Below are 21595 nucleotides of genomic sequence, written 5' to 3'. Positions count from 1 at the left end.
TCCCATACAGTATAAAGCTAATTTAGCTGTCACTTACTGTAAGTAAAATGACAAATATCTGTAATATCTGTCAGGATATGACTGCTTTAAAAAGAGTTATGCAGCTGTCAACATTTTGATGACTTTAACAAGAAGAAAAATAAATGAAGAACAGCAGAAAACAGACAGCATATATTATGTATCCAGTTGCCAACCTCTTCTATTACTTATATTAATAAAAAAATCAAATTACTTCATAAAAATAAGAAACAACAAAGGCTTCTGGAGTATACTGATACAGGTAAATCTGTTAGGACTGATGAGATAGAACTGTAGCATGCACTGCTACAAATTGAATCTAGGTCTCTCTTCAGCAACTGAATATTTATAATAAAGCAAATCAAAGTATATAATTTAGAATCACTATTTAGGCATGAGGATATAAGGAATCTTATAGAACAAAGTAAAACTATGACTTGGAGACAAGCATACTTGGGCTTCCTACTTCTAAACAAGATTTACTCTTCACGTATTTTAGGAAATCCAACTTTAACTAAGACCTTTTCAGCTCCTGAAGAAAGAATGCATCCTATTTCCAACATTCCATAATTTTCACTAAGAAGCATCTTAAAGAATTGTTTGCACAGGTATCTGAGAGTAAAGCAGTCTTCTATCTCCTTTCTTGCAAATCAACTGTCAGTTCATTTTTATTGAACCATCAGTTTATGGACATTGATAAAAGCTCTCTTTTGGGAGCAGTAGTTCACTCATTGAGATTTTTTTTTAATCATCACTCCTTCCATTTTACACCTCTGTTATCAAGGATTCTTGCACAAAAGCATTCTGCTGTTCGGTAGATTTGAAGTATAAGGGGAAAAAGCAAAAGCAAATCATTACAAGTTTTAAAAACTCCGGTTATCATTGTCAAATTATGATTACTTAAATGCTGTCTAGTATAAAATATTTGATTAAATTTGCAGTTCTATACTGCTGTGTCCCATCTCATAGGAAGCTGAATATCATGGCGGTAGGAGTGGTTGCTATTCCGCATGTAGGGCCCAATATTCTCACTACATATGGGGGGACTCCATTTGAAGTCAATGCAAGGTGTGAGTTATGATAACTTGCAGGCACTTACACATTTTTAAAGGACGTGTAAGAATCAACCAGAGAAGGGACACCAACTTTTTTCTACTTCCTCCCCTCCCTGAAAACTCCTACCTCTCACCTATTGCCACACTCATCTCTTTCAGCTTCTTTCTATTTAGAGAAAAAACCTGACTGTATTAACTACTGCTCCCAGTCTTAGCAAATGCCATATAATGGCATGCTGTTGATGTATCCCTAGAGTAGCTCTGCCTACAAATTGTGCCCCATCGGGCATCCAGCCAGGTGCACTGTACACTTCAAATTCCTATGGCTTACCATGGGAGAGCTAATGGAGCTCGGCATTTCGCAGGACTACTATGCAAGGTACTTTGGAATCATCATCATCTGAAAGACAAAGTACCAGCCAGAAATTGATGATGAATGTATACACCATATAGATTTCCATTAAGGGGAATTTTAGTTTAATGTTACTGTAGGTAGTTACTTTACACATATGCTGTACAGTGGTTGCCATTAATCAGTTGGCATGTGAAATCATTAACTGTGTGTAACACTCCTCTCCACTGGCAAAGAGGGTGGTCAGGATGAAGCACTGTTACAAGAGGCAGAGGAGGTAAAAGATTGTCCTACCATAGCCTATGTGAACACCGGTATAATAAAAATCTTGACCGAAAGTTTGCATTGAAAGGAAAACAGAAATTTTAGATAAGCAAATCAGATCTTAAACTTCGGAATTATTAGGAATACTAGGAGGGAAAGACTCTTCAGAGTCCTGATAATGTGACCCTCTGTTAGTGGGATTTGAGCATGGAAGAGAACAGTTTAGAAAAAAGCTACAGAATTCTACAATCAGAGTCATAGAAGATTAGGGTTGGAAGAGACCTCAGGAGGTCATCTAGTCCAACCCCCTGCTCAAAGCAGGACCAACCCCAACTAAATCATCCCAGCCAGGGCTTTGTCAAGCCGGGCCTTAAAAACCTCTAAGAATGGAGATTCTATCAATCCTTTAATAGTGTCCACGTCTTAAGAGATAAAGGAAGAGTTCTTCAAGCTGCAAGAATAAAAGAAAGACAAGAAGATCTTTCCTTCCTGCTCTCTCCCAGATTTGAGCCCTATTACTCAAAGCACAAGAATTTATGGATGAAGAAGCGGAAGCAACCATCCTGCTGCTTCAAGTGCACCACCAGAATAAGACACGTTTCCTAAAATGTAAAATCAGGAAATAGTCTTCTACCAAAAAGATGATAAGAAGAGGACAATATAACGCAACCTGAGAATTCTGAAAAAAGATAAAATAATTATTTTAAAGCCCCATCTTTTTAGATTTTTTTTGTTTGTATTAACTTCAGCAGCTGAAGGAGGAGGCCTGGTCTACATGCAAACCATGTCAGTTCAGCTAAAACCATGCTTACATGCTGATGTAGTTAAACTGGTACAAAACGCTGTGTAGACAATCTTATTTCAGTGTGAGCATGGCTCAAGTTTATTTCGCTTAAGTTGATTGCTTCCTGACTTACACTAAATTGAAATAAGCCACTCAAACCAAAATATGAGTATCTATCTATGTTTTTGCACCAGTTTACCTAGAATAGTTTTTAAACCTAACTTAAGTTAAACAAGTGAAATTTCATCAGGTATGTAAGACCTAAGGTTTAGTTTCTCTTTTATTCTAAAGGACAGAGATGTAGTTTAAAAACACTTAGCATTCTTATGTATAGGTATAGTTTTCAGATATATACATTGTTTTACTTAATATTGTTTAAAGAATTTCAGTTATGACTAAAATAGAAACATTGTAAAGAAACTGCAAGCCAATACGAAAATATGTATCTATTTCACTTTAGATTTGTGCCCTATTTTGACTTTAACATTTTATATTTCCACTATTGTTCTACTAAAACATTACAATGACAGGGAACTCTGTACTCAATGCTTTTTTTTGCCTCTGTCTTCACAAACAAGGTCAGCTCCCAGACTACTGCACTGGGCAGCACAGCATGGGGAGGAGGTGACCAGCCTTCTGTGGAGAAAGAAGTGGTTCGGAACTATTTAGAAAAGCTGGATGAGCACAAGTCCATGGGGCCGGATGCGTTGCATCCGAGAGTGCTAAAGGAGTTGGTGGATGTGATTGCAGAGCCATTGGCCATTATCTTTCAAAACTCATGGTGATCAGGGGAGGTCCCAGATGACTGGAAAAAGACTAATGTAGTGCCTATCTTTTAAAAAGGGAAGGAGGATGATCCTGGGAACTACAGGCCAGTCAGCCTCACCTCAGTCCCTGGAAAAATCATGGAGCAGGTCCTCAAGGAATCAATTCTGAAGCACTTAGAGGAGAGGAGATTGATCAGGAACAGTCAGCATGGATTCACCAAGGGCAAGTCATGCCTGACTAATCTAATTGCCTTCTATGATGAGATAACTGGCTCTGTGGATGAAGGGAAAGCAGTGGACGTGTTGTTCCTTGACTTTAGCAAAGCTTTTGACATGGTCTCCCACAGTATTCTTGCCAGCAAGTTAAAGTAGTATGGGCTGGATGAATGGACTATAAGGTGGATAGAGAGTTGGCTAGATTGTCAGGCTCAATGGGTAGAGATCAATGGCTCCATGTCTAGTTGGCAGCCGGTATCAAGCGGAGTGCCCCAGGGGTTGGTCCTGGGGCTAGTTTTGTTGAATATCTTCATAAATGATCTGGAGGATGCTGTGGATTGCACCCTCAGCAAGTTTGCAGATGACACTAAACTGGGAGGAGTGGTAGATACGCTGGAGGGTAGGGATAGGATACAGAGGGACCTAGACAAATTGGAGGATTGGGCCAAAAGAAATCTGATGAGGTTCAACAAGGACAAGTGCAGAGTCCTGCTCTTAAGACGGAAAAATCCCATGCACCGCTACAGACTAGGGACCAAATGGCTCGGCAGCAGTTCTGCAGAAAAGGACCTAGGGGTTACAGTGGACGAGAAGTTGGCTATGAGTCAACAGTGTGCCCTTGTTGCCAAGAAGGCCAATGCCATTTTGGGATGTATAAGTAGGGGCATTGCCAGCAGATCGAGGGACGTGATCGTTCCCCTCTATTCGACATTGGTGAGGCCTCATCTGGAGTACTCTGTCCAGTTTTGGGCCCCACACTACAAGAAGGATGTGGAAAAATTGGAAAGAGTCCAGCGGAGGGCAACAACAATGATTAGGGGACTGGAACACATGACTTATGAGGAGAGGCTGAGGGAACTGGGGATGTTTAGTCTTCAGAAGAGAAGAATGAGGGGGGGGTTGATAGCTGCTTTCAACTACCTGGAAGGGGGTTCCAAAGAGGATGGCTCTAGACTGTTCTCAGTGGTAGCAGATGACAGAACAAGGAGTAATGGTCTCAAGTTGCAGTGGGGGAGATTTAGGTTGGACATTAGGAAAAGCTTTTTCACGACGAGGGTGGTGAAACACTGAAATGCGTTACCTAGGGAGGTGGTGGAATCTCCTTCCCTAGAAGTTTTTAAGGTCAGGCTTGACAAAGCCCTGGCTGGGATGATTTAGTCGGGGATTGGTCCTGCTTTGAGCAGGGGGTTGGACTAGATGACCTCCTGAGGTCCCTTCCAACCCTGATATTCTATGAAAGTTTGTGGGTCGTCTGGAGTCATGCCACCTCAGGTTGTGATCCCATGAAGTCTAAAGTTAAGCAGGATCAGTGTTGCTAGAACATTTCAAGATTTACACTCAGATTTTCATATAGTTCCCTTTCACCTGTTGTGTTGCTTCCATATAAAAAAAAATCTAACTATACAGTGCAGACAGTGAGTAGAGACCATGTGTTCAAATTCAGAAAATAAATGAACTGGAAAAAATATATTTATTGATCTTTCAGTTATGACAATATTAGACATTACTTTTTACTATTTTAAGTTAACTTTAAAAATCATACCTCTGACTTTTTTTTTTAACTATATCCCTTTAATGATGATACTTTGGATGCCAATTTTAAGTTTCAGCCCCTTTCTAATAAAGCACACATACATGATGAAAAGTTTCAGAGAAACAGCCGTGTTAGTCTGTATTCGCAAAAAGAAAAGGAGTACTTGTGGCACCTTAGAGACTAACCAATTTATTTGAGCATAAGCTTTCGTGAGCTACAGCTCACTTCATCGGATGCATACTGTGGAAAATACAGAAGATGTTTTTATACACACAGACCATGAAAAAATGGGTGTTTATCACTACAAAAGGTTTTCTCTCCTCCCACCCCACTCTCCTGCTGGTAATAGTTTATCTAAAGTGACCACTCTCCTTACAATGTGTATGACAATCAAGGTGGGGAGAAAACCTGGATTTGTGCTGGAAATGGCCCACCTTGATTATCATACACATTGTAAGGAGAGTGATCACTTTAGATAAGCTATTACCAGCAGGAGAGTGGGGTGAGGCGAGAGAAAACCTTTTGTAGTGATAAACGCCCATTTTTTCATGGTCTGTGTGTATAAAAACATCTTCTGTATTTTCCACAGTATGCATCCGATGAAGTGAGCTGTAGCTCACGAAAGCTTATGCTCAAATAAATTGGTTAGTCTCTAAGGTGTCACAAGTACTCCTTATGATGAAAAGTGCAATTCAGGTAGTGGATGACACCTCTGGTCATAGGTTTTTACTATGATAATGACCAATAAAAAAATACCAGTGTGACATTGCACTCCATATGATTTTATGAAAATATGCTAATGAGTGTGAATATAATGTAACTGGAATATTCTTCATGCAAAAGGTCTCTTGTAAGGTATCATTACAAAGCTTATAATCTACTGAGTGTGGTCATCCTATTTGTATAAATGTATCATTCTTGTATCTGAAACTAGAAATATGAAATAGAACTCTGAGGTCCTATTGTAATTATGCAACATGTGGGCCATTAACGGTGGTTTGGAATCTTGATGGCTCCCATCAACTAGGACAATTGGTTGTTGTCAAAGTTCCTTCCCCACTCTGAACTCTAGGGTACAGATGTGGGGACCTGCACGAAAACCTCCTAAGCTTACTTTTACCAGCTTAGGTTAAAACTTCCCCAAGATACAAATTAATTTTACCCTTTGCCCTTGGATTTCCACTGCCACCACCAAACTTTATCTGGGTTTACTGGGAAAACGTAGTTTGGACACGTCTTTCCCCCCAAAATCCTCCCAACCCTTGCACCCCACTTCCTGGGGAAGGTTTGGTAAAAATCCTCACCAATTTGCACAGGTGACCACAGACCCAAACCCTTGGATCTTAGAACAATGAAAAAGCATTCAGTTTCCTTACAAGAAGGCTTTTAATAGAAGTAAAAAGAAAAGAATCACCTCTGTAAAATCAGGATGGTGAATACCTTACAGGGTAATTAGATTCAAAACATAGAGAATCCCTCTAGGCAAAACCTTAAGTTACAAAAAAGACACACAGACAGGAATAGTCATTCTATTCAGCACAACTCTTTTCTCAGCCATTTAAAGAAATCATAATCTAACACATACCTAGCTAGATGACTTACTAAAAGTTCTAAGACTCCATTCCTGTTCTGTCCCTGACAAAAGCAGCATACAGACAGACACAGACCCTTTGTTTTTCTCCCTCCTCCCAGCTTTTGAAAGTATCTTGTCTCCTAATTGGTCATTTTGGTCAGGTGCCAACGAGGTTACCTTTAGCTTCTTAACCCTTTACCAGTGAGAGGATTTTTCCTCTGGCCAGGAGGGATTTTAAAGGGGTTTACCCTTCCCTTTGTATTTATGACAGTTGTAAATGGCTTTGTTTACTTGCAAGCCTTCCTGTGAGTCAGGCCAGGAAGAATGAAGGCTTGGAGTCTTACAGGACATGTGATCAGGTCACCTGGTACTGAAATCAATCTTAAACCTGGTGCTTTTCCATTTAGAAGGAGGGGGGTGGGGACCAAGAGACACAAAAGATTCCTGCATTGTACCAAAGCTATATAAGGGGGTGGAACAGAACAAAGGAGGTTCCAGTCATGAGCAATCCCCTAGTTTCCACCTGAGCTGGAGTGAACAAGAACTTTACCAGGGGAAAGGATTTGGCCCAGACTAGGAAGGAGTCCAGTCTGTGAAAGAAGCTCATTGGAACATCTCTGAGAGTGAGATTTTATCTGTAATCAGTTTCTTAGTATATTAGGCTTAGACTTGCATGTTTTGCTTTATTTTGCTTGGTAACTTACTTTGTTCTGTCTGTTATTACTTGGAACCACTTAAATCCTACTTTTTATACTTAATAAAATCTCTTTTGTTTATTAATTAACCCAAAGTAAGTAAGTAAGTAAAACCTGCGGGAGCAAACACCTGTGCATATCTCTCTATCAGACTTATAGAGGGTGAACAATTTATGAGTTTACCCTGTATAAGCTTTATACAGAGTAAAACAGATTCATTTCGGGTTTGGATCCCATTGGAAGCTGGGAGTCTGGGTGCTGGAGACAGGAGCACGTCTTAAGCTGTTTTCAGTTAAGTCTGCAGCTTTGGGGCACAAGGTTCAGACTCTGGGTCTGTGTTGGAGCAGACTGGCGTTTCTGGCTCAATAAGAGAGGGTTCTGGAGGCCCAAACTGGCAGAGAAAATAGGCTCAGATATACTCTCAGCACATCAGGTGACAGTCACAAGGGGGTTTCCGTGATCGAACCCATCACAACCAGCATACAATTTTAAGCTTATTTTTTCATATTTATGTCTGTACAACCCCAGGAAAGAGAAATATGTCTAAGATATCAGAAAATGCAGCTTTCAAATATAGCTGTTCCACATTATCACACTTATCTGTTTTTTAAAAACAGGAACAGCTGCATTTACCGATAAGAAAACAGGAAGCTGTTGTATGTTTTTGCACAGATGTTTGTAAAATTCTTTTCTTCTTAAACATATATCTAAGAAATGAGCCACTAATCATTAATCTTCCCTAATGACTTAATCGAATGAAATAAATGACATGGCACAATATCTTCTTCAAAACATATAGTAGTAATAAACATCAGAGCATGCAGGTTTTTCATATCTAACAGAAAGTTAGTATAGCTCTGATTGTGCCGAAGTATTCAAGCACTCATACAATCTGATTAGGACCAAGTCTGAGCAAGCATTTATTAATACTATTTAAAAAGAGGGAGATGCGGTTGGTTTGTTTTTTGTATTCCTGCACTTGGCTTTTAGTTTGAGAGATGCATCTATGGGAGTTCTAGCAGGTAAAAGTTATTCCGAACAATTGAACTACAGAAAAACAAATAGCACATTAGCAGCGTGCCCCCAATTGTTAAATGAAGTACAAACACTGTAAGGTGTGCGGATAGTTTTTCCTTATTCTTCATTATAAACCCCAGCCAGACAAATAAGCATAATGATAATGGAGTGGAGGGGTGTGTGTGTGTGTGTGTGTGGCGGGGGGGGGGGGGGGGGAACAGACTGTAAAGTACCACCAGAGAACTCTTCAGAGCTATTTACAGTTGCACATGAGAACATACTTTAGCACTATGTACATTTTTGAGGGAAGCATAGTCTAGTGTATAAGGTAACAGACTGGGATTGATAAAATCTGGTTTCTATCCCTAGTTCTGATTGGTAAGAACCAGTATCCACATACCTTACATGTAAACAAGGATACCCATCTTTTTAAAGCTCCAGTTGAGCTACAGATGACAAGTAGGGACTGTTACAAGTACTGTAGCATAATCTGTTCAACTATGGCCATACCTGAACTATCCCAGATAAACAGATTGATTAAGAATCTGGACAGTTTAAAAAAAAATCTCATACCTGAAGTGCCACCCACTGTGAAGTGCTCTTAGACCACTTTGCTGAAAGTGGAACTAAAAATTCGTCAGTCTCTCAAGGAAGCAGGATAACAATCAAGTGCAGAAAGCAAGAACCAATCTCTGACATGGTTTGGTCTGATCACGTATGTAGAGATTTAGGAAGCCCTGAATGACATTCTGGCCATTATACACAACTCAGACCCATCATCAACAGTGAAATCCAACAAAGAATAGTTTGGCCCATTCATGACCGAAATAATCAATCCCTTCCTAGCCTTCCCATTGCACTGGAGCATGAAAAAGATCTGACAGGTTCACAAAAAACTGATTGTCTAGGTACTTATTGAAGTGGTGACGCCCACATATCTGAGTACCTTTAACATAAATTGAGACAGGTGAACTAACCAGACCAAGAATGCACTTTCAAAAGACTACACATATTATCGTTTGATTCCAAAACTCTTTTCCCCAGGAAACCTCATTAGAAAGGTGGTAAGAACTAGACTCCAATAGCACCTATGTCTGCCAACATCAAGGCAACCAGGGTTTACAACCAGGGTTTAGAAATGCCACTCAAACTGCTCTAGTAGCACTGATGCATGGGCAGCTCTCTAAGGCTATGGAAAGATGTCAAGCCCCTATGCTCAAGTTGTCTGTATCTTTCAACAAAATCCTTCATGAGCTGCTGCCAATCCATATGGAAGATTTACCAGAAGTGCATGGTTGCATAGTGTATGATCATGGTGTAGATCAGCTTCAGTCTTTCCTTTTAAAGGGATGAACAATGATAATAGGTGCCAGTTCTCATCCTTAAAAGCTTTCACAGGAATCAGTCCTTTCTCTTTTCCTTTCCAACATATATGTGAACCCATGGAAGAGTTCATTCAACATCACAGGCTTTCAATGCCATCAATACATCAGCTTTTAAACGTTATCGGGAACATCAATCGTCTTCCCACATGTACCCTCCTTAAAAATGCCATACCAGGGTTGAAGACAGGAACAATAGCCATGTATTCTAGCAACACTGGTGAAGCGCAGGAGATGAGAATGCTCAGGAGGAGGAAAATCCTCTTTGTGACTATTTCCCTGGTCAACGGCCTTTCTGACCTAAGTAAAGTTCTGAATGCAGTGAAGAAGTAATTTTTATACTGATGCTGCTGCCCTCAGACCAGAGCAGAAAAAACTATCCCACTACTGGACAAGCCTACAGACCTGGGAGGGAGCACCATCTAGGCTGGGATAAGGTCTGAGCTCCCTATTTGCCCCCATATTGACAGTGGAAGCAACTATGAGATGTCTAAGCACAGTGGCAGAGTTAGCTGAAATAGCAACATACCTAAAAAGCTCTTTATACCCATTCTGTAAGGAAGGGCTAAAAGCTGCTTCCAGAGGAGCAAACAAAGAACCAGCATGAGACAGACACATGGAAGACAAGCAAAAGTAAATCACCAAAAGCATCCCAATTAAGCAGAATTACCACACCCATTAAACAGCAGTTAGTGTTTAGAGAGATTCCCTGCAGTCATCTCAATTACGAACATTTCCCAATTAAGTATGGCCTGATAAGAGTATTGTATGTGAGAGAGAAGCAGGATTCATAAGCAGGGTTAGGCAACATATTCATTATAAAATTAGAGTTGTTTTCAAATCTCACTTCAGTTTCACAAATTTGATCCATTTTTGCGGGAAGCCTTGAAATTTCATGCTTTAACTCAAAAATAGGACCATTTTTGCCTTCTGTTAAGACAACTTTGGATGTGCAAAATTACAATCTGGTACAGTTTTTTTTTTAAATAAAAATTGGTGGTATTTCAAAATTTTGCACGTTAAACACACAAATATGGCACTTTGCACATGATTTATGAAATGCAAAAGTTTGGAGCCACAAAGTGACTTGGGATGGAACTGACAATATTTTTTTCATTAAGTTCCACTAAATATTTTTCCCTCTCTGTCTTTGCTACTTTAGCCCTAAACCAGAGATAAGAGTTGGCTCTTTCAAGCAAGATTTGAACAAATAGTGTAAATAAAATGCATAGAGGCTGCTCCAGGTAGCTTTATGGGAGAAGGTCCATTGTGGCTAGGGGTGGAGGGAGGAGGAGGAAGAACAAATGAAGCACATTTATACCCTAAAAAATTCACACCTTCTATTTTGTTCACAAAACTGATACAGCACCATCAATGACAGTGCAAACTCCATGCATCTGTCCTACCAATACAGTGCAACCTAGTAATGAAGTGTGCATTTGTAGAGGTGAAAGGATAGCTCAATCTCCAGTCAATCACTGATCTTTCTACTAAGACTGCTGGCAAGTGACCTACCTGTAACAGTGGTTTGAGACAGAATTTTGGACCTTACACTTGTCCTCTTACCTCTAGACTAAGACTCATTTAATGTAAATTACTGAGAAGCCATGAGACAATAAGAGCTTTCAATTATTATCTAACTAAGTAGATCTGGAAGTGAAAAGCTCTGTGTCCCATTTTTGTTCCATTGAGGTCAAAGGCCATCATTCACTTCAATAACAGAGTTAGGCCAATCCATGAATATAACTGGAAATCCCACCCTTGGTCTATATTTTAGACTACCTTAAAAATTTCCATGTCAATTAGAACCCTTTCATGTGCAAAACAAAAACCCCTCAAGGATCTGATCTTTACAAGTATAATTAATTAAGTAATATTTTGATCCTCATTCATCACAAACATCCCAAAAAAGTATGTGCTGCTAAAATTCAACATTAAGCACAACAAAAAATTTACAGGAGTACTTATATAATGATACTTTTAGAGAGCTCTATTGAAAAACTGGCTAATATTGGTACTACAGTTTTGTTGGGTGCCACTATAGTTCTCTAGGTGTTTGCTTTCCTTCCTCTTGTATCACAGTATTAATCTTTGATTGCACAGCCTCCACTTGTCCCTGTTTTGTTTAGTAGGTAAATAATGTGAGAGAAAGAGTTCTCAAAAGAAACAAAAGTGGAAACTCAAACAGAATAGGGGCAAAGGTGGTCACTTTTCTCCCCTCATTCATCACAACGTGGTGTTGACTGTAACATCTACTTAGATGCAATTAAGAAGCTGACACTAAGCAAGGAAATCTCAAGTAAAGAATTTCCAGGGAGGTCACATTAAGGAAAGTGGCAAATCCAAGTTCACAACCATCTTTCAAGTGTCTGAGTTTTGCATTATTGCATTTGCATTATTGTCTACTATCAACAAACCAAACTGATCCATCGTTTCAAGGAACAACTAAAGATACCTACCTCACTCCTATGCCACAACAGCTCATATAATTTGCTTTGTCAAGTGCAACAGACAGCATGCATGTACAGCGAAATGTGATATTGAATCAAATTAATATATGTTAGCTTTTACAGCTGTGCTGTTGGATCATATAAAAAAAAGTACAACTTTGATAAAGCCTTAATCACCGTGTGTTAAATGTTACATGCAGTTTACTTTGAAGAATTAGCATGCTATTGCATATTGGTAGTACCAAGAGCCAGCCACATACTCATATCTGTATACTGTTGAAGGCATTCTTCTCTGGTATATCTCAGCATGGCCTACAATTGTGAACTAGTAGAACAGCAAGCACTCAAATACCTCAAGAGTTAAGAGTCAATTTAAAAAAGGGGACAAAAGGACTCTCTTCTACAGGATTTTTCCTCAGGATAATACAGATGGACTCACTGGGGAATCTTGATTTCCCAAAGAAAACTCCAAAAATAAAGTTACAAAATCATTCAGAAGTACACATGGAGTGAAGGGGGAGACTGGGCATGCATGCAGCAATTCTATTTGTTTTACCAAAGACTTGAAAGAAGATCTGAAACTACAATAGTTTCCCTTCATTTCTACAAGCAAAGTTTTATTGTAGCACTTAGGCCATCATTCACCATGCAATTATTGCATAACACAGCTGGCAACAGAGTAATTCAAGAGTCCATTTTGTGCCAGTCATGCATATTTTTCCAATGAGACACGCTAGACGATGTGACATCATCTCTCAATTTAAGAGCTTTTAACTCATATAATCACCGCATCTACAAGGAACATCAGGGTGACCAAAGCTTTGGGGTAATGTCAAAATTCTTTCCAACACCTCACATAAATAAATATCTGAACCACCATGACCACAACCCAACACAATCCACATTTATTACATTAGCATTCAAATTTGGGCCCAAATTTTCAAAACATAATTCAAAAGTAATGATGGGCAGTGAAAGTATACGTAGTAGGATTACAGCAAACTAGTGGAACCAACATGCTTATGTTACCTAATCTGTTAACGGCTCAGTGTCCATATGTTTGATAGTAACTGTGCGCCATGCTTCATTTTTAGAAGAAATAATCTGATTTACAAATCCCCACTGGCATTTGAATTCCAACATAAATATGTTAAGGATTTTCTCCCTGTGAAATAGTTACATTTTGCTTGTGGGATTACAGTATTCTATCTGTCCTTTTTAAAAAAAAAACTATTTTTGAACCATTTTTACAAATTTTTTTCCATCTCTTGGCCAAGTTTTCAGTTCATCTTTATTAAAATGAGATTTAAAAAATAATAAATTCCATAAAGTCATAAAATAATGAATGAGATGGTCAAGTTTTTAAAAACCACTATAGATTATTATTGGTCAGTTTATTGGCTTATGTAAAGATGAATTCACACTGGTTTAGTTAAACTGATGCAAACCCCTTTGTAAACATACTTACCAGTAAGGCTACAAGTCGGTCATGGATTCTGTGATTTTACGTAACCTCTGGGACTCCAGCCCCATCCCGTCCCTCCGCAAGGGGACTCAGGCTCTCAGTCCCAGGTAGCGGGGCTCGGGCTCCAGTGATTTATTGTTTATTGCCCGCATCCTGTCTGTGATTTTTTTTTTTTTTTTTTTTTTTTTTTTACTAAAAATGCCCTTGATAAAATCTGAGCCTTACTTATCAGTTTAAAACTGATTGCATCTATTTAGCTTGAGGTACAGGTAGGTTTATATGCCAGGTTTTAGAGTGCCCACTCATCAAGTTGTACAGATTCAATTAAATGTGGGTTTTAGGTTTTTTTTTAAAAACGCCTTTTGTAAGTCCAAATCTACAACTATGTGTGTAGACTGAGCCTATGTATATTATACCATGCAACAATGATATTTTTAATTGTTATTTATAAGTGTTATAAAACCATTTTGAAACAGGAGTCAACAGGCTATACTCCTCAAGGGCACCACAAATCTCTCACTTCATTTCCTTAATCTGAATGTAGACAAACTGAAATCCATATTTCGCAACACTAAGGCCTATATCTGTCTACCGCATGAGACAATTTCTATTTTGTAAAATCTTTTAGGATGTTTTATTTCCCTTTCAGTTTCATGCGACAATCCTGTAAACACTTATGAACATATTTAATCTTAAAAAAATGAGTAGACCCATTGACCCTGTAGGATTGGGGCCTTAAACTATAACTTTTCCTTTCTATTACCCACCAAAGAGCCTCTTAAAGAATTAATCTGCTTCAAAAGTCTGGCAAAGAAGACTGATTTCTTCATTGTAATGCACTGGCTCTGTTGAGAATATCACACCAGACTCATTCAACTCATTTAAGAGGCTCAGATAGTATAGGTTTTGTATCACTTGTAAGAATTCACGAGTAAATTTATTGTTAAAAAATGAAAAATAAATTAAATAACTCAGGGTGCAAAAGGATGATGTGGATAAAAATAATTTCAAGATGTACCCAACCTAAACTAGGTCTAGTATGGAAATTTGACCTTTTCACACAAAGACCAGCAAAATGCTAGATGCAACTTTCATTTCAGTCACTTTAAACCTTACAAAGTAGACATCCAACTAAAGTTACTCATTAGCGCTAACAAGATTATTTTTTTATCCTAGTGAAAGGTCATATACTCTATGTAAAATTACTGGCCAACTGTTGTCATTACAAGAAGCGAGAGTATTTTGTAATGGTATTTTTTTCAATATGCAAATATTTTCCCAACTGCAGTGCGAGGTATTCTTAATGTCAAACAATGTTTCATTAGGTGAGAGAGAGATTCTAAGCCCAATGAATGAATAAATATAATAAAAGTTGATATATTTTAAAAAGTAATGAATGTAATTTTTACTCTGCTTTATGCTGCTATAAAAAGGGCTCTAAGTGTACATCTCTTCTGCTCTTCTTCATTTAACTGCCATAATTTATGCAGATAAATGTTTGATGAATTGCTTCAAGAATAGTATTCAGACCGCCAACATCCAACTACTTAGCTATCATTTTTCTTTTCTCCTATTTATGTGTCTTTATATTACAAAAAAATCAAGCTACTAACATGATCTACTGTTACCAAAAAAACTATTGAAGCATAACACAGAATAATAAATTATTATTCTTTGCAGGTTAAAGCCAAGTTTAACAGATATCTATGCTCTGTTACATTGGACTCTTTTCAAACTGCAGTTGACTGAGGGAGACTTTCAAGTGACAAAACTGACACCACACTAATGCGATCATCTGCTTGGGTTTAGCTCGGGCATCAAAAGTAATGTCAAGGACGATCAATGTTTGTGATAATCCACAAAATAATTCAGCTGGTTATAACAGCTATAAGTGGATGGTTTAAAATTCAATCCAACTTTGTATAAACAAGGGAACTTTAATCTGACCCACTTTCTTGAATTAACCTTCTATCAGTCCTAGGATATGAAAATAGGGAGCACTCATTCGGAGACCTACTGAAAATGCCCCACAGAACCATATCACTCCTCAGTGAAAGCACTGTATTGATCCTTATGATCACCCCTGTACCACTGAAATTCAGGCAATAATAACACAGCTTAATTAAATTCACACCACAAGATGTATCATAGGTCTATATCACGTAGATAAAACATTACTATACCCTTACTTTTTTCTTTAGCATTTGCTTATATCGTTTTGTTCTATACATATAGTCGGACTATTTTACACCAATTTAAAATTTAATTAGAAAAAAGTTATTCCATCTCCAACCAGCTATGCAAAGCTGTTCAGCAAAATGTAATATTTACATGCATTGTGAACATGACAACTATATGGACTGTGAGATGGGCAAGAAATGTAACCGGTAGTACCATTATTTTTATTTTGTCATTTCTATTTTCCTTATAATCACAATCACTCCGAGAAACTCACATAGTACATAGTCAGGCTGTAATGGGCTTCTCCCCCTACCCCATTGTATTTATATTGTATTGAGCTCAGTTGTGAAAAGTAACGTTTAACTGAAATAAGGCTTTTTATTATCAAAGGATTTTAGTCATAGGAAATTAGGAATCCATTTTAACACTCAGAATCCATATTTCAATATGTAATATGAAATATAAGCAACTGAGCTGTTATCTTTATGTTGGTTAAAGTGAAGTTTTCAAAACCACTTTTGTTTGGATTATCAAAAATTTAAGATTTACCAGCATTCAAGCTTTCAAAAAAGAGACTCTGAGAACAAACAATATGATTAGAAAGGGACAAATTCTAATCTCACTTACACTTTTATAAACAGCCAGAGCACCACAGTAAGAAGAGAATTTAGCCCATAAATTTTTCAAAAGCTTCACGTAATTTTTATGTATAATTTCTTGAAGTAGCAATGAAAGCTCTACCTTTTCACTCATCCTATAGGATATAGGCATGCACGTGTAAAGATGATTACTAGTAATCTAAGCTTGGTCTTTAATGGTTTTTCATAAAAGTCACTGCTGAAGTATGCTAAGATATCATCTTAACAGGCTGGCTGATCATTACTGGAGCTATTGCTCTTATAATTGCTCTATGCCTGAGCCAACTAAAATTGCATGACAGCTGTGTTCTTTCATTAGCCTAGGTATAAACTGCTCTGTGTAGGAGGTTTCCTGCTCCTGAAGCTGGCATGGTCTTTCTCCACTGATCCTTTCAAATTCCAACATACGATGGCCTTTCAAATACCCTTTGGCAACAGGATGAGGATGGATCCTATGGACTTAAGAACATAAGAAGCTTCTTATGTTCTATGTCACTCGCTATTACTGAATTATGAGGGGGCAGCACAGTTAAGAGGCTTGAAATTATCCAGGAGCGAAGGAGATGTAGATGGTAGAGAAAGAGAAGCTGAATACAATGCAACCCTGAGTTTCTCCCCCTGCTTCTTTGTATGTTGTGTCTATATCCCAAAATTTCTGCTGGAATTATTCTACTGTTCCCTTCTCAGTACATGCCTCCCTCTCTATACTCATCCTTCCTTCCTTCTAGCTCCTCTGGTCATTGTTCTACTTGAGTGTGTCATGTTATTCAGAGTCTGGAAGCAGAGAAGGTAGTAGTGACAGCTTTTATTCCTCCCCTCCCCTCATTTCTCTCTTTCGCGATCACCACATCCGAGATGGTTTGGTTTTTTTAAGAGATTGTGTTATTTGATAGATCCCCAGCTCACTGCAGACAGAAAGAAGCAGAGCCACTGCTGGCCATCAGCAGGTTCTCCAGAGCAACGCCAGAGGGTCTGCCAGCCAGGGTAGGACAGAATGCCTGTCAATAAGTGAAGTGAGGAGTCTCTCTCCCAAATAGTTTTACATTTATGCTCACAGACAGAGCAGCATCCAACAATCCATCCACCAAGGGACAAGGTCTCACATACCACTGAAATTCTTCCACTCCAATACTCACTTCACTAGACATCTCTTTTGATATCTGTCTACAACATACATCTAATCCTACAATAAAAACATTAAGCTTAATTTGCAGTATTACATTTCCTTTTCTTTATATGCATTCACTCAGCCTTCTCTGCACGTACACCATTATTTTGTTTTGTATACACAGTGAGAACCTTTTTTCTTTTAAGTTCTAAGTCCAAGTACCACTGAAAAAACCACTCCAGTTTATAGAAGCCTACTCCAGTACTAGGTGCAGATACAGAGATGTGTCTGATGTTGGCAAACCTGACATTTTATAATTAAAATAAATCAAGACCTTTATTTTAAAAGATACGTTCTGGTCTGACAAAGCATGTAAGGATGAATCCTACTTCCAACCCCTATTGCTAAATAGGGCCGTGACTCTGTTTAACCACTCTGGTTCCCCTGCAAAAGAGAGGTATTAGGAACGAGGCCAAGAGCAAGGGGTTCCCTGAACTCTATGAAAATCTGCCATAGGCCATTCACAATCAATAGTGAGGCTGGAGAAGCAGCACTGCAGAGGCAGAGGGATGGTAGTAAATCCCCGGCCACTTGAGCTCCATGTTCGGGGTCTACGATTTGGCTCTAAGAGAAAAACTGCACACAGGCAAGGAAAATAGAGAAGTATATTTCCTACTACTGCTAGAAGCAGCTCTTCAATCTGGGGAAGACTGAGGCAGCTATATAATCAGGTATGTATAGTAATATAAATTCAGTGAAATAGTAAGAATGAAAGCCATCTCTCCTATTGGCTACTGTCTCCTTTAACTGGCAAGAAGTGACCAACACAATATCCATGTTACCTTGAAGCTCAACTTTTAACTTTTCAAACTTATTTTCCAAAGGTCTTGAGGGACATCTAAAACCTTAGAAATAACCCAGGGCTCAAATAACTGGACATTTCAGCTCCAGAAAACTCCTGGGCATTGAACAGCTAAAGCTAAGATAAGCAGGAGTGTAGCTACTTCCCCTGCTTCTATGAACTTTAAGAACTCCCCAGAACTCTGGGGAGCCTTACAGGTTTGAGCCTTAAGCTTCTCTTGGGTGGAGCACAGGATCTGCATGCAGGTGGAGTTTCAGTCAATACAACATGAATGGTAAGAACAGTTTTATTTTGTATTTTAGCAGAGATGAGCTAGATCTGTAAAATTCATATTCAGAGGCAAAGCTCAAGGCCATTTAGATCCAGGATATTGGTCTGAAGCACATCTCTAGTTTTTATATTTAAGACACTCATTATTGGTACCCTTCCTCATCTCCAAGGGGAAATATTAGGTTTGGCTTATTAAATAGTATTTTGTACTTACACGCTACCATTCCTCAGAGGATCTCACTGCACTTACGGAAATGTCGAACTTGAGAGCCTATTTAAATCATATTTACAAAAATTCAAACTGAGCAAAAATATGAGCGATTAATATAAGCACATTTAACATTAACTGCTAACACCAAATCTTAAGAAAATGTAAAGTGAGAAAAATCAAACAATTCATCTCATCTTTCCTCCCCAGTGCCAGAATAGCCAACAAACCTTCAGTTTTCACGTTTTTGACAATTTTTTTTCATTTTACAAGGGTAAAGACACTGCCTTTTTCATCGAGCTGGGAGGCCTGGCTTTCTTTTAATTCAATAACAATACCTAGTAATTTGGCAAGAAAAAAACTTTTCCGACGGTTTATCTATTTGTGTCCTCCTTCTGGAGTTACCAACAACTCTTCTATCTGTTGATCCGTTACTCCATGGCTCGTACAAACATAATTTGTACTTATTTTTATAAAGTTTTCAGTAAAGTAGCAAAGCAAACTTTTTGCAACCTGACCTGCAATACTGCTGTGCAGCTTTGAGTTGGCTGATTTGCCAAAATCTTGCACACTTCTGTTCAATAAACATTTAATTGATTATACACACAGGTTCTCTTTTCTTTATGATCTATGAACACCTAAGATAAGATGTGACACCAATAAAACACTTCACAGAATCAAGACACTAAAGACATATTAGAGATAGTCGTGCAGTTAAACTTCAAGATGGGGCAATATAGGAAGATTCCCTATGAGAATTTAACATTAGAACTGAGGAGAGGAAATTACATGAATGAAAACTCAAATGTAGAACCATGCAAACTAAGTAAAAACAATGACTAAAACAAGCTGAAGGGTAAAGGAAGCAATAAAGCACCATTGTCTGTAATGGTGGGGCTACTGGAAACAAAATGCTTCAATTAGAAACGTGAGACAAAAACTGTCAAGGTGTAAGAATTCAAGAAAATTTTATTCCTGATGGCGGAGATAAATTCATAATAACACACTATCAAATGTACTGGTGGAGGGGAAATAGTAAAATAGTGTTGCAGCCTAATAATGAAATTACGAGCTGTAGGACAGAAGAATGTATCTTAGCCGAGATGACAGAAAGAAGAAATCAAAAGAAAGGTGCAGAAGATTGCCATATTTTAAAAAGGCATAGATGTGAGCCAACCAGTTGAAACTTTTTGCTTTTGCTTTTTATTTACTCTAAATTAAGAGAACTTCCTTTGTAACATCATCATCTTTTCAGCTGCCTGAAAATGAAGAGCTGCCAATTGGATTGAAAATTTTTGGAAATGTAGCTTCTGCTGGAAAAGAGTTCCTAGCCAGACATTGAAAGGGAAAAGTTGCCTTATTAAGGCAAATTTACTCCCTGCTCCCCCTTGAACAACCGCTCCCCATTGGGAAATCGGCAGGTACCACCACACCTCATGACCCACACCAGAGCATTTCATCCCAGTCAGGGTCATAATAGTATCTGCATGGAGCCACAAGTACAATTTAAGGGCACATACCCCAGTGCATAGGTGGTAGGTGACCCAGGCCCCAAACCATAACACACTCCGATTAGCAGCCCCATTCGTACTCATGTCTCATTGTGTCTGCTGGTAGCCAGCCATGGAAAAAGGCAACAGTCATCTGTAAGTTTTCTGAGTGGATAAGCAGATGACTATCTCTTCCTCCCATCTCAGGCAGACAGGTGAGGGGAACTGGAAAAGCAGCATGAAGAGAAGACTCTCAGAAAGGACAAGTCTCAACCTGCATTTGGTTTATAAAGGAAATGCACAACACCAGAAGGGGAGAATCTGGGGAACAGGGAGTGGTGGGAGATGGAAGCAGGGGAGAATTGGACAGGGAGAGGTGGGGGAGGGTGAAGACCAGGAATCTGACCTGGGCCAAGGGAAACCAGAGATGAGTATGAATCTAAAAGGTGGAAAAATAAAGGGGATCAAGGAATTGGGGAATAAGTGATGAGTGTGAAGGGAGGGGCTGTAACTGGGAGAGTGGGACATTGGCACTAGCAGCTGTTGGGTGTGTGCTGCCCCTGGGAGGGAAGCCAGACCTGTCAGAAGTGGTTAAAGGTAAAGGAGGCTGCCCAGCAGATAACTTTGTCCAAGGATAAATTGTGACCAATTATGCAGGCAGAACGCACACAGCAGCCTCCTCTTTGGAGGTTCTTAGCATCTTCCATATTACTTTGTCCTGTTCACTCTGCCCCCATGTCCTGTGAAGTGGAAGTATATATGGCCTTTGTAGTCTTGTGCAGAAGCAGCTCGTTGCATGGGGGAAATATACGTGTTTGACTTCCTTCTCCACAGTAAAGAGTGCCAACTGCCTTCAGGCCTTACAGAGCTAAAACCCTAAAGACAACATTTGGGCAGGTAAAGAAAAGGAAATAAAGCTGCCAGGACTAAAAGGAATGACTTAAAAACAATTAAAATCTAAACTTTTACATCTTCCAAAAATGATTGTAAAGACAATAAGTTGCTTACGTTACATGAAGCCTTAAGTGGAAGAGATAACCTTGACGAGTGAATATGTTCAGCTTGCTGTAGTTAAGAGACCATAGTGGATTTTGAAGCACCTTTTCAAACACTGGGGTCAGTAAGGCCTTTATCCTTATTATATCCAATGATTCAATACAGTGAAGCGCATCTTAAGGGGTCACTGAAAAAAAACAAACAGCGGCTGCTTAATAGAGGTAATAAATAGAGCACAACTCTATTACGCTGGAGGATATTCAGAGGTGA

General features: G+C 38.8%; 1 protein-coding gene across 1 annotated transcript in view; it reads right to left on the bottom strand.

Moving 5' to 3' along the window:
* LRMDA (leucine rich melanocyte differentiation associated) overlaps window positions 1-21595 on the bottom strand; it is a 935990-nt gene that overhangs the window by 705466 nt on the left and 208929 nt on the right. The window lies entirely within an intron of this gene.

The sequence above is a fragment of the Eretmochelys imbricata genome, chromosome 7, assembly GCF_965152235.1.
Source record: "Eretmochelys imbricata isolate rEreImb1 chromosome 7, rEreImb1.hap1, whole genome shotgun sequence".
NCBI classification, from domain to species: Eukaryota; Metazoa; Chordata; order Testudines; family Cheloniidae; genus Eretmochelys; species Eretmochelys imbricata.
The sequence above is the reverse complement of the archived record's forward strand: the minus strand, read 5'-3'. Positions and strand labels throughout refer to the sequence as shown.